Genomic DNA, 14,122 nt, shown 5'->3' with positions numbered 1-14,122 from the left:
CAAGTGAGTGACTGTAAACATCTGCTCTTAGGACTTTATGAATTTAAAATGTCTTTGCAGTTATTGGCAAAGTAAATTTTTGACTCACTCTAATTGCAATTCAAGTATTAGAACAAATATAAAATACATTACATGAGAAAAAGGGCCCTGCACTCTTGCTTCTGCAGCTTGTGAGCTTATGGAAATTGTAATAAAACTTTTACCTTGCCATTTAAATGTCTAGTTTCTAAAATATAAGAATGCCTTCTTAACCTAGAAGGTAAGATATTGTGTCTGTAGACACTCAGCAGAAGAAGCCAGGCAACAGGTCAGTATGATCGAGACTTGATTAAAATTTTGTTTGAAGTGTCTGACAATGAAAGTAAATCTCTTTTCTTGCTCTTTTGTAAAATGAAGGCCTTGGACCCGTAGGTGATATTTAGTCACCACTGTTCAAATATTTTGCATGTTCTATGTCATTTAATCATGAAGGTAGGTGATTGAATATCACAACCAACTGTGTATCCTGAAGTGTGTACATCCTGAATGCAGTCCTTCCACACCAATTTTAAGCTTGGTCATGTAAAGTGATTAGGTCAATCCAGTATTAGCAAATATGATACAGAAGACTTGATATTTACTTGTGCACTAAGCCTTTTTCTATTAAAGTGTTTTATCCCTCTCTGAGGGTCTCATTGATATCATACAAAGAGATTTGGCTACATTGTTGGAAAGAGAACTTGAAGAGAAGAGAGAGAAAGATAATGATGCTGCCTGCCTAAGAAATCACTGTGATGTGATCAAGACTTGGCTGGGTTTGTTCTAGAGTCAAAGACGAGAAAAAAGACACCTGGGTGAAAAGCTATCTTGGACATTTCGGTCATAGGAGGCTCCACATAAGGCTAGGCTCTGGGATGTCTTATTGCACATAAAAGACAATTAACTTACCTTCATAACCCTTGAGATTGATACCTTTATAATACTCTTTTTTAAAAGACACACAGCAGGTGAAGCAGAGAGGTTACTTCACTTTCTAGTGATAATACAGGTGATTAGTGGAACAACCACATTTTGAATTGAAACATTCTGCTCCAACCAGTATGGAATATTATTTCTCTAAGATACAAATGTTTCTGTTGGAAATACTAAAAGATTAAGAATTTGTGTTGATTATAAGTCCAACACTATTAAAATTTTTAGTAACTTTCATTATCATATTAATCTAACAGGACTTCCGTAAATGTTTGTGCCATCGAGAGCTCCCATTTTGGAAGGGTTTTCTTGGTAGGAGAAAGCCTTTTGAGAACGCCTTCCTCTTTACTGTGTACAGAACTGATGGCAGTGGCTTCTGCAGAACTCTGCCCTCCTTTAGTCAGAAGCTGGACTTGTAACCTAAGCTGCTCCAATCACAGTCTCCCTGGTGAGAATCTGACTCTTGAGTACAGAATAGGAAAAAGAAACATGGAGGAATCTTGGTCATTGTGGGAAGTTGGCCTGGGAAAGATTAGGAACCCAGACAAAATTCTTCCTTATGCACAGCTATTGGGAATGGGAATGTAGATGTTACAGTAGACTTCTGCAGTAGGCTACAGTCTCCTGTGAGGCACTACAACACAAACTAATAAAAGTAAGAAAAGAAACAAGACTTAGAGAGCACTGGGTCTTGGGGCTGATCAGTGCTGTTCTAGACAGCAAAGACAAGGGGTGCCACGGGCACCAGCATTTTATTGACTTCAATCATGGATGGTAAGAAGGGTATGCTTCAAAGACATTTAGTGACACAGTGCGAAGTGTGCAGAAGCATCTTTCTGGAAGCATTTGGAGATGGTTGTTGATATGCAGGCAGGGCTGTAAAGGAGAAAGGCACTGCTGGTCTTACTTGGAGAGATCAGAGGGTGCTGGGCTGGGTTGCAATTAACCAGAGTCTGCTAAAACTGGGCGGAGATGTCTGCTGCACACAGAAACTATGTCTGTATTCTTTTGTGTGTTATCTGGTCTTCGTTCATGAGTCTTTTCATTACTTCATTTCATTGCATCCTAGTCTTGCTCTGTTGCATCCAAGAGAAAGGTTACTTTAAAATGGGGAAACTTAGTCTCACTAAGTCTGTATCATCTTTCCAGGATCTCATATCTTAGAAATGGCAGAGTGGAGATTGCAATTCACACCTTTAACCCAAGGATAGATGCTTTTAACCATTCTAATCTCAGATGAATGCATCAGTCTTTTATATTCTCTAATGGAAATACTATTAGATAATATATAGATACCTGCATTGCTTGGTAATCAAACAATTATCTTATAGAGTAAGGTGGTATCTCAGTATTGTTAATTTGCATTTCTCTAATGGCCAGGAATGATGAGCATTTCTTCATATATTTATTGGCAATTTGTACTTCTTCTTCTGTGAAGTGTCTATTCATTTCAGTTGCCCATTTTTTATTGTGATTCTTATGTTGAGTGATCTAATATTTTTAGTTCTTTATATAGTCTAGATATTAGTCTTCTGTTTGATGACTAGCTGGAAAAATGTCACTCCCGTTCTGTAAGTTGTTGCTTCAGTTGTGCACAAACTTTTTAATTTGTTATGATCCCATTTGTTGATTCTTGGTACTATTTGCTGTGCAACTGGAGCTCCATTCAAAAATCCAAATAATAAATGCTGGAGAGGCTGTTGGGCAAAAGAAATCCATCTACATTGCTGGTAGGAACATAAACTAGTACAACCACTTTGGAGATAAGTTTGGAGGTTCCTAAAAAAAGTGAAAATAGAAATTCCACTTAATTCAGCTATTCCCCATTAAGGTATCTTCCCAAAAGAGTTTAAAACTTTGTATTATAATGATATGTGAATACTCATGTTCATAGCAGCACAATTCATAAGAGCTAAATCTTGGAAACAGCCTATATGTCCATCAACAGATGAATGGATAAAGAAAACATGGTTTTTATACACAATGAAGTACTGCTCTGCAGAAAGAAAGATAAACTTGAATCACTTTAGGAAAATGAATACACCTTTAGACCATACTATTAAGTGAAATAAATCAGACACACAAGCTAAAATATCACAAAGTTTCTCTAATAAGATAAACCTGAAATATATAGAAACAGTAAACTAAAAATTAGATGATAGGAAGTAGGGGGGTAGATTTTTCTAAAAGGGGAAAAGGATCAAAATATGGAGGGAAGGGAGAGGCAGGAAAGGACAAGGGGATCAAAAAAGGAATTAAAATGTGTCATGTACATGTATCAACTCCACACAAAGAATGTAAACATTAGGTACTACAAATATGGACAAAAATGAGTGGCTTGAGCTGGGTGGAGTGGGGAGAGAGGAAAGAGAAAGGGGATATAAAAGGAATTAAAATATATTATGTTCATGGACCAATTCCCCAAAAGAATGTAAACATCATGTCCTAAACTTGATGTTATAAGAATAACAATAAAAAGAATACATATATCTACCGAAAAGCTTCAATAAAAAAGTAACCTTGTTGAGAAAAGGAAAAAAATGGAAACAAAGTCTTTGTAAATAGGGAGGGCTGAAGGGGTTGAATGGAGGGCAGGGGAAGGGGAAAAAATAAAAACCAAGATAGATTATGTAAAGGTACAAATTCCCAATGATGAATGTGATCATATTGTATACCTAAATTGTACCAGTAAACTTAATGAAAAAAAAAGGATCCTTGTGGACTCCATAGTTTTTAAAACTCTACAAAAACACATTTATTGAAATACTATTTAATTTATGGCAGCACCATTTATAGACAAAGATATATACAAAGATGCTTATGGCAGATTAGAAATAATATTAGAGTTGAATAGAGTAACTCTGGTTTGATTTTTGCCTTTGTGTGTTCATGAATTTGGAAAAATTCTTTTATTTTTCTAGTTTTGATTTCTTTCTTTTTTCTAATTGGGCTACTAGTAGTTAACTAATAGGCTTGTTTGGAGTATATATTCAAAACTACTTGTCATTTGGTCGGTAATTAATGAGTATTTATTTGTTATTAACTTAAAGAATGTATTTTTTGCTAAATCATAAATGATATCACTTATTCACTTATTTTATCAACAAATATAGTCTCCCTTAGTCAATAGGCATTTCTTATTGGTAAAATTCCCTTATAAAGATGAGTTAGATACAATTCCCTTCCTTCAGTAGATCATGATATATTAGGAAAGAAAAGAGAGAAACTTTTAAATAAACATAGTTTATTAAATGCATTAATATTGAAAATACAAATGCTACTTGGAAATAAAAGGTGGGATTACAGACTGTTAGAAAAGCTTCACAAAGGAGGTTGATATTTCACTTGGCTCCTGTCAGATAATAGGACTAGTTGAGTTTAAACTTTAAAAACTAACCAAAATCTCATGCGAAGGAACTTACTGAATCAGAGTTAACATCTAGTTAATGTTTACTCTAAAGCCCAGCTTCCCTTCACTGCACCATTCACAGCTGTTAACTTAGTTGTTACAGCTGTGTCTAGATGCCCTCCAAAGGCTCATGCGGTCATAGGTGGGGCTTCTTCAGCGGTGGCTGGATCTAGATTTTGTTATCCTGGGATTGATTCATGGTGCAGTGCTAGGCTCCAGGGCACTAGGACTAAGGGTGTGAGTGCTGCCCACTCTAAGAAGTCTAGATTAGATAAAAGGGGCAGAAAGACGCTGTTGAGATCGCTTGTTGCTTTGCTACCTTGTGTACACCATGAACTGTTTCCCTCTGCCACGTGCCACTTTTCTGTGGGGCCAGCCAGCTATGGGCTAAAACCTCTATGAAATGTAAGCCAAATAAGCCTTTCCCCCTTTAACTTGGAGTGTCAGGTATTTTAACTAAGACATTAGTTTAAATAGAAAAACTTATTTTATATGGAGGTTTAAATTACAACTTGGTTCCATATTTTCTCATTCACAGTGGTGGAAGAGGAGGGTAAGACTATGGCTGTGAGGACCCATATTTGTCAGAATCCAGAAGCTCAGCTGTGTTAGATCAGGTCTGGAGAAGCAGCTCAACTGATGTACATGTGTTCTCTGCAGTCAGAGTTCTACAGACTGCTCCTTATCTTGTCTATAGAGGAAATGACTCAGTAATGAAGAAGGGAAATACTTATGACATTATTGGATTTGCCCCTGGCCAGATAGTATTATTCTCATGGAGACATTTTCTTAATCAGACCTTGTCCGGGCCAAGCTTCTATCATACACAGTGAGATATCAAATCTATATGCCCAGAAGAAATGTTTTGAAAATTTCAGAAATGGCCATCTAATGGGGCCAAGGCAACACAGGCAATCTCAGTCATTATCCCACAAGGTCACTGGAAGTTCAAAACAATCTTTATACTCCTTAATCACTAACTACTTCTTCTGCCAAAGTTCTACTTAGGCAAGGCTATTCTAATCAGAAATTACCACCCAAACCCTAGATTTGTGGCTATATCAGGTGAGACTCTTCCTGGAGGGGAGTAGAAATTGAGCAAGAAATAACTTCAGTCATCACTACATAAAAAATTAGTGCATTTCCCCTCCTTACATTATCACTCCCACATATTCAGAGATAAAGAAAGGTCATCAGATAACAGAGGAGTTAAAAAATTAAAATCCTAGTTTGTGAGCTTAAATGTGCATTCCTACAGGATTGATTAAAACATTTTTTAAAAGGAAGAAAGCTCTAGTCTCACAGTCTATTCATACTCATCCCATACATTTTAAAATATTTTCTCTAACCCAATTTACAAGATCTTGATTCACAAGAATTAATACCTGGGAGAAAAAAATATTTTCTTTCATTTAAATAACAAATTAGCCATTTTTAAACTTTGATATCCTTTGCAGTTTGCCTTATGCTTCAGTTTTGGATAAGTAGGTCCAAGATTTAGCAAAAGTTGAGAGCATTTGGGATCATTATTTTCTATCTACATATATTCAATCACATTCACTTAGTATTTCCATAAACCAGTGGCTACCCTAGGCTCTGAGATATAGACTATATCCCTGCTCTCTGAAATTTATATTGTAGGTATTAAGAGAGACAAAATCAAGTACAGATACATAAATATACTAATTTCCAATACTGTTAGTTGCTTTGAGAAAAGTAACAGAATGATAGAAAGTAGCTGGAGTTAGCAAATTAAATTAGATAGCACTGTAGGCAAAGGACTCTCTGGGAAGGAACATAAAGGACCAGAGGAAATCAACCATGCTAAGTTCTTGGAGATGAATGCTTTAGACAAAATAAAGAGTAATGGTTAATGTCACTGATGTGGGAACGAGGTTGTCTTGGCATGGAATAGAGAGAATGCCAGTGTGTAATGCAAGGAGGACAAAAGAGAGAAGTTCAGTTTCCACAGGTAGTCAAACAGAGAGGCAGAGCAGATCATGTGGGACCTTATGGCATATGGGGGTCTTGAAAGTGGAAAACATTTAAAGACTTCTGAGCAGGTAGGTGACAAGTTCTGCTGGCTGTTCCATGGAAAAACATGGGACAGCTAGAGTGGAACAACAAGAGGGCAGGCTTCTCTGACGATCGCTGCAAGATTCTGGCAGGTTGCTAAAATAGTAGCAATGAGGGTGCTGAGAGTTGTCCAATGGAACTCAGAGCCCTAATCTAACTTCTGTTACAGTAAACATCTGAATGTTTCCTTCCAGGGTCGAGAGCTAATAAGAGGTACTCAAATCTGAAGATTTTTTTTCCTGAATTTCCAATGGCCTTTCTTTTCTATTATTATTTTTCAATCCCTATATCATCTCTATGGGGTGTGAAGCATGAGAATTCTTATACTTCTACAAATGAAGAAATTGGCGTGTCTATTAAGAATCAGAACTCAGTGAAGTCACGATTTAAATCCAATGTTATATCCCCTGTCAATATTGTGCTCTTTCTACCATTGACTTAATATTTTAGACCTTCCAAAACAATTATTTTGTCAGAAGCAAAATTGTCTGTATTAAATTCATTGTTCTTCTTGATATGTTAGACATTTATATACTTCAGAATAACCTCATATATTTCATATAGATCTAGAAAAGAGGAGCACAAAGATCTAAGCATAAAAAGTGACAAAGGGATGGAAACATTACTCTGATTTGTTCAGTCCACATGCATATGTTGAAATATTATGCCGTACTCTATATAAGCAACTATTACATGTTAATATTACATGATTACTTATACGAGAGGAAAAAAAATTATTAAACTCTTTAATATTTGGCAGGTTCTTTCCTAGGCAGATTTAATGTATCTTGATTATACAATAACACTAAGAGGTGAGTGTCATTGCCTTTATAATTCAGATGAGTAAAACAAGACTCAAAGAAGTGATATAATTTTCTCAAGTGTTCAGCTTTATGTTGCAAAGTAGCAGAGCAGTACTCTGGTACTCTGAATAAAGGTTTTGCCAGCTGGAAAGCTCACAGCTCCTGGTATAGACTTCAGTAAGCCTGTCCTGAAAGGTCCTTGAACCCCGTTGTTCATGACGCTGGATTTTAATTCTTTGAGCAACATATACTATACGTAAAGGGCTGTGCTCATGAACACTTTGTTGCTGTTGCGGATTGTTAGGGTCGGGTGAATAATAATTGGAAATGCACACGTCCCAGAAGGCTCTCCATCAAGTGCAGCCTGCCCAGCCAATCTTTGTTAAGGAGACACTGCTTCTGTCTCAAGCACAGGTGGAGGACGAGAAGGAAGAGGAGGGGACCAGGGCTCTTCACCCTCATCGGCATCTTCTCTCAAGGGTGCACTAGGTGTAGGACGTTCCCTCCAGTTAAAGGGCAAAGGACTGCACGCACCAAGCTCCACATGGAGAAGGTTTTAGGGGATATAGCAGAGCCCTGGGTACAAGCATGTTCCAAACCTTCTCTTACTGGATCTGAACTCTCTACATCAAATGTATCCATCTGAAAAAACTAAGAATTATGTGTGATAACATCTTGCAACATCTGAGAAATTAACTGGGTACTCACTTGAGCATCAGACTGGCACAACAGAATTTCCAACAAAGGGATATAATGCTGCACTTCAGTCTGTGACTTCTGCCCCATTACTCTGGCTGACTCTACCCTGTACGCTCACATTCCTTTTCAGCAGTCCCTATCACTGATTCACTAGACCCCCCAACCCCCCGTGGACTTCCTCGACCAGGTTCCTATTTGGGTGCCACCTGTAGAAACCAGCCTACAAGCTGAGCTTGAAACTGACCAAGGGGTGACAAGGTTGAAAAATAAAGAGACACAGAAATGGGTTAAAATCTGGGGAGGTCAGGGGGCTTATGTCTCCCTTCCACATAGAGCCCCAAATGACTGGCTCGCCTTGGCTTTATCCACTCAGACAAGGGCACAAGCATTCAGAGTCCACAGGATTCATCTGCCTCCCACCCTCCATGGTACATCTCCAGGTAACCAATGAACCTCAAGTGTTTTTCCTTTTCCCTACATGCCCCTTTTCTCCTCAGTGCTCACCAAGGAAGCCAATTAGGCCTGTTCTTCCCATCTGATCTCCACAACAAAGCTCTTGTAAATAGGGAGGGGTGGACAGGTGGAAGGGAGGGAGGGGATGGGAAAAAACAAGAACCAAGATACATCACATACAGGTACAAATTCTCAGTGATGAATGTGATCATAATGTATACCTAAAATGTACCAATAAACCTAAAGGATAATAATAAAAGTCATTCTGCACCTAAAGCCAGGTATGTAAGGAGTCACAACTGCAAGGTCACCTGGCCTAACCCATTTACAAAATGGTAAACAGTTCAATTATGGGAAAGACCTTCAGAATCCATTTTTAGTGTGTTATCATAGTTCTTAAGGGAGCTGAACATTTCACGTTCTGGGCTAGATTACCTCATGGATGTTTATATTTAAAATCTAAATATCAAAAACCCCTAAGTCTGAAAGCTTATAATCTACAACTCCTTTTAAGGAATACAAATTTAAGAATTGCTTCAAAGTGTTAGGTTTAAGGGTGGAGAATTTGCCCAGAAGGTAAAAATTTGAGGATTTCTATATTCCAAAGTTGTCCAAGAACATCTGTCTGAATAAAAGGGACCCAGATTCTAGCCTCAGGGTTTGTGGGTAGCTTTCAGACCTGGAGCTAGAAGCTAAGGCCAGTTTGCTTTGTGATATGGTGCCTGGCCTTTCTTCATTCCCTCTGTTACTTTCCTTTGCTTTCATTTTCATGTGATTCCAGGCAGCCTGGTTAGAGAAAATGACACCTAGGTAACTTTCTATCGTGCATCTACCAATAGCTTTGTGAAACCACCACTCGACTTTGATTCCCAAAGATTTTCTTCTAGAATTTGTATTTCCTTAAAACTTCCATCTGCATTTTCAGTTGGAGAGAGACACATTGTGTGCTGTCCAGAGAGGTGAGATTTTCACGTACATGACATCTTTTCATCCTGAGAGTATATACTGCTGCTGTGATTTCATCCTGCCCTGATGGAAAAATGGCTGTTCTTGGTTTTCTAGCTCAACAGTCAATCCTGTCCAAGACAGAGAATGGAATGAAACTTCTCCCTTGGTACATAAAGCAATTTTGCTGCTTTTCCTTCAGTATTCTCATAAATGCCAAATTATATGCTTTTCCAAAACACCAGGATTAAACTCATCATCCAGAGCAGCACAGCAAAGTTGGCACTTAGGTTTGCCTGTGCACAGTGTGGAAAGCATGGACAAACTGAGTTCTTGAGCAGAGCAGTCTCTAGCTCTGAGCTGAGCTGAGAGAAGCTGGAGGCTTCCCCCCTGGACTCCAGGTCTCCACACCTGGGGTTGATGACTCAAGCAACATGGAGGTTGAGATCAGAGCCATGTTGCCAGCTCAAGAGTAAGCAGATCCCACTTGCCATCAGGACTATGTCCCAGCAACGTCTGAACTATGCTCGAAGAACATCAGGCTAATCCATATGTCAGTGACCACCCTGGTGAAAGAGCACCTTAGCCAAGCGTAGGCCTTCGCTATGTGATGGGTCTTCCTTGCAGATTCATAAACTTCAACACATTAAAGATTTCTGAGAATTTTCATAATGCAGAAAGTAGACATATTCCTAAATGTGCCTCAGAATAGAATCTTTTATTTCTTGATTTCCGATACCTTATAGTACTGAAATAGAAAATATTCACCATATCCACGTTTCTTCTTTTTTCAATTACAAAGCTAAAATATAGTAGATGCTTAACAAATATTTCTCAAAAATCCAATGAGTGCAAGAATAATGAAAATCATACCAAGTGGCACTGAACACATAGATTTGCACTACAAGTAATCTCTCCCACAGTGACATCGGTGTCATTCCACTCGCATGTACTGGGCTGCGGAGTGGAGTGGCCTCGGCTAGGTTGGGATGCACAGAGTCCAGCTCAGACAAAGGCAGCAAGTGTTACCGTGGGCCTGAGGTTGCTCGGTGTCTGCAGCGTGTGCTGTGGACACAGTGCGGAGGGAAGGAAGTGCAGACTCCTGAGAGGGTGCAGCCCTGTGAGGCTTAGGTGACGTAGGAGTCTGCTGCACCCGCAGGTGGCTGCACAAATGTATACAGCGTACACGTAAAGGAAGCCTCCACATGTGCGGCACTGTAGTTATTAGGCCCAGTAAGCACTCGGGTGTATTTACTGCTGGAAGGTAAAATAGTGTGTGAGAAATGTCTTGTTGCACAAGCGGACTGGTCTTATAGTCTAGCAAACGAGACAACATAGGAACACCTGTCAATGGTGCTTATCCAGCTAACAAAAAAGGAAAACACAGACCAGGAACCAAAATTTAAAATGTAACCTTTAACAATTAAATTTAAATTTAAAAAAAAACCAACAATGTTTTTTGAAGGGTCCAGGCGTCCTCATTACAGGAATTCTAGTGATGGTACAACTCCACCTTTCCCAAGCCAAAGAGCAGCTTCCGCCTCATAGAATTTTTTCCCTATACATTCATCCTCTCTATTTGCCTTTTTTTTCTACTCTCTGGCTTTTATTTTGCACGTTACTTATTGGGTTTTTCTTATAAGAGAAACGTGCAATATTTAAACTAATTTACTTCACTTAATGCTATGCCCAGAAGGCACACCAATTTTCCTATAAATGCCTCGAATTTATCCTTCTTTATGTCAGAGTAGTACTCCATTGCATATAAAGATCATATTACCTTGGGGCCAGGGATTTCGTTCAGTGGTTTCACCGCCTGAGCAAGCACAAGGACCCGAGTTCAATCCCCAGTACCAAAAAAACACAAGACTATATTAGCTTTATCCATTCGTCTGTTGATGGACGTATAGACTGCTTCCAAGATTCAGCTATTATGAATTGTGCTGAATGAACTTGGGTATCTATGTATCACAGTAATGTGATCTCTAACTCTTTGGGGCAGATACCTAAAAAGGGAAAACATGGGTCAAATGGAATTTTATTTTCAGTGTTTTGAGAACTCTCCATACTGATTTCCATAGTGGTTGTATTAGTTTACACTCCTATGAACAATGCAGAACAATTTCCTTTTCCTGGCAGCATCTCTAGCATTTGTTATTATTTAAGTTCCTTCTTTTTCCCCCCTGTAAGTTTCTCAGTACATTTTAGGTACACATTATGGTCACATTTATGACTGGGGATTTGTACCTGTACGTGACGTACCTTGGTTCTTCTTTTTTCCCATTCCCCTGCCTTCCCTTCCACCCCTCCACCCCTCGCTAGTTACAAAAGCTTTGTTTCTGTGTTTTCATTCTTTTCTCATATTTTTCTCTCCTTCTTTCCTTTCCTCCAGCCTCCTCCCTAGTTCCCCTTTCCCTTTGAACCGTTTCTTCCTATTTCACAATATTTGTTATACATTTTAGTCCTTGTTTACACTTTCAGTTTCTCACTTTAATTCCTTTCTTTTTATATTGTATTTTTATTGGCACATAACTGTAGTGCATTCAGTTTACAGTCATCTTGGAGAGTGGGTACAGTGCATATTACAGTTTTCTTCCTTTCTTAATACCCTTCCCTTTCCCTTCCACTCCCTCCTTCTTCCACTAAATCCCATTACCCATTTTTGTTCTTGTGGATGTTGTTATTCTTATCTCATGCTTATAATATACAATGTTTACACTCATTTAGGATATTAGGTTCCTATGCATGGCTTATCTTTATTCTACTTGGATTCTTGATGATAGCCATTCTTTCTGTAGTAGCATGAAATCTCAGTGTTGTTTTAATTTTCATTTCTCTAATGCCCAGTGATGTTGAACTTTTTTTTTCACGTATTTATTGGCCATTTGTACCTCTTCATTTGTGAAATGTCTATTCATTTCAGATGACCATTTTTGCTTGGGTCATTAAATTTGGGAGGTCTAAGTATTTTGAGTTCTTTGTATATTCTAGATATTAGTCTTTTGTCTGAGGAGTAGCTGGAAAATCTTTTTTCCTATTCTGTAGGTTGTCTCTTTATTCTGTTGGTGATTTCCTTTGCTGTGCAGAAGCTTTTAAATTTGATGTAATCACATTTGTTGATTCTTGATATTATTTCTTATGCAACTGAGGTTCTGTTCAGAAAGTCTTTGCCTTGCCTACATCTTTAAGAGTTTTACTTAGTCTTCTAGCAGATTGTTTGTGTTTTAATATTTAGTTCTCTGTTCCATTTTGATTTTAGTTTAGTGCATGGTGAGAGATATGGAGTTAGGTTCAATCTTCAGCATGTGGGTAGCTAGTTTCCCCAGCACCATTTGTTAAAGTGGCTATTTTTCCTCCAACCAAAGTCTATCATAAGTTGTATCTATGCAAGGGTGAATGAATTATTTATAAATAAAAAATTAGGAATTTTACTTATTTATAACTTTGACTCTTTGGCAGTTTCCCAGCCTCGAGTGGGAGCTTCGTTACCTGACTCATTTATTCAGTCGTATTGACTTTGCATTCCCTAAAAAACTGTGGACTAGGATCACAGGATGCAATCTGGTACTATCTCATGAACGTCCTTTCCTGATAGGTGCTTCTGTAACTTCCTTTTGAGTCCGGAAAGGTAGAATAGGAATTAGGAAGACAGAGACAGTGATGGCAATGAAGGGAGTCAGGAAGAGTTTTGGGAAATGCCCAGAGGAAGGTGGGAGCAGCTCAAAGAACTCCATAAAGGCAAATATAATTTCCTAATTTTGAAATTCCAAGAAAGGTTGGCACACCATCAGGAGTCAAAACTTGTTTGTTGAATGAATGCCTGTACTTTATAGACAGTGCACAGGTGCTTTTTCTGGTGACAAGAGCAGCAGTGTAAGATTCGTGACTTGGGTCCATGCTTCCTTTCTTGTTCTTTCATGTATCCATTTGTTTATTCACCAAGTTTTATTGGTCATCTAATTATGCTAATTACCATGGATGATTCAAAAGTGATGAAGACATAGTCTTAATATCAAAAGCTTTTAGTGTACCTAGTTGCCCCATGCACTTTAAAATCCATAGCATGAGGTAGAAGTCAGTCAGTGCTACACAGCAGAGATAGAATGAAATATTGTAAGAGAAGGGAGCTATCCTTCTAAGTTAAGGTATTTGGGAAAGGAGATGCTAGTTGAATGCAGGAAATAGAATTCAGACAAGCAGACACAAGGATGAGGAGGGGTGAAACTGCATGTTGAGTTGAGAGTAAGAAAAGATAAAGGAGAAAGATAAAATTTATTCAGAGAGAGCAAAACATTCAGTGTAGTGGCGCCATGGAAAACCTTAAGGAAGGGCCCTCGACAGACAAGAATAGCTGATCATCAATCTTGAATATTTTCTTAAATGTGTGATGCTTTTATACTGTTACACTTAAAATGAAATTAAACTTTTGCATCCAGAGTTGCATTTTAAAAGAATAATTTTGACAGAAGTATGAGGAATATGTTGGTTAAAATAGGAATGGGGCAGAAAGGTGATTAGAGTTGTTTTCAAGGTTTAGGTGAGACACAAAGAAATTCCTTGTGAGTTTGGGGATGAGTGCAGGGGAGACAGCAAAGGTGGGATCACGTGACTGCTGTGACCCCTGGAGGGCTTCCCATGTGAAAAGAGGGGAAAGCAGTGTGAGGGTGACCAGCAAGAAGCTGGACGATGAGTGTAGTCAAGTGTCTGGGAGAGCAAAGCTCACTTATTGTAAGTGTGCTCAGACCCAAGCATGATTATGGACAACTTACCATGTGGGGTGTCCAGA

Source organism: Heterocephalus glaber, unplaced genomic scaffold (assembly GCF_053883595.1).
Source record: "Heterocephalus glaber isolate CG9 unplaced genomic scaffold, H.glaber_assembly_v1.0 deba00000281, whole genome shotgun sequence".
Lineage (NCBI taxonomy): Eukaryota > Metazoa > Chordata > Mammalia > Rodentia > Bathyergidae > Heterocephalus > Heterocephalus glaber.
The sequence above is the reverse complement of the archived record's forward strand: the minus strand, read 5'-3'. Positions refer to the sequence as shown.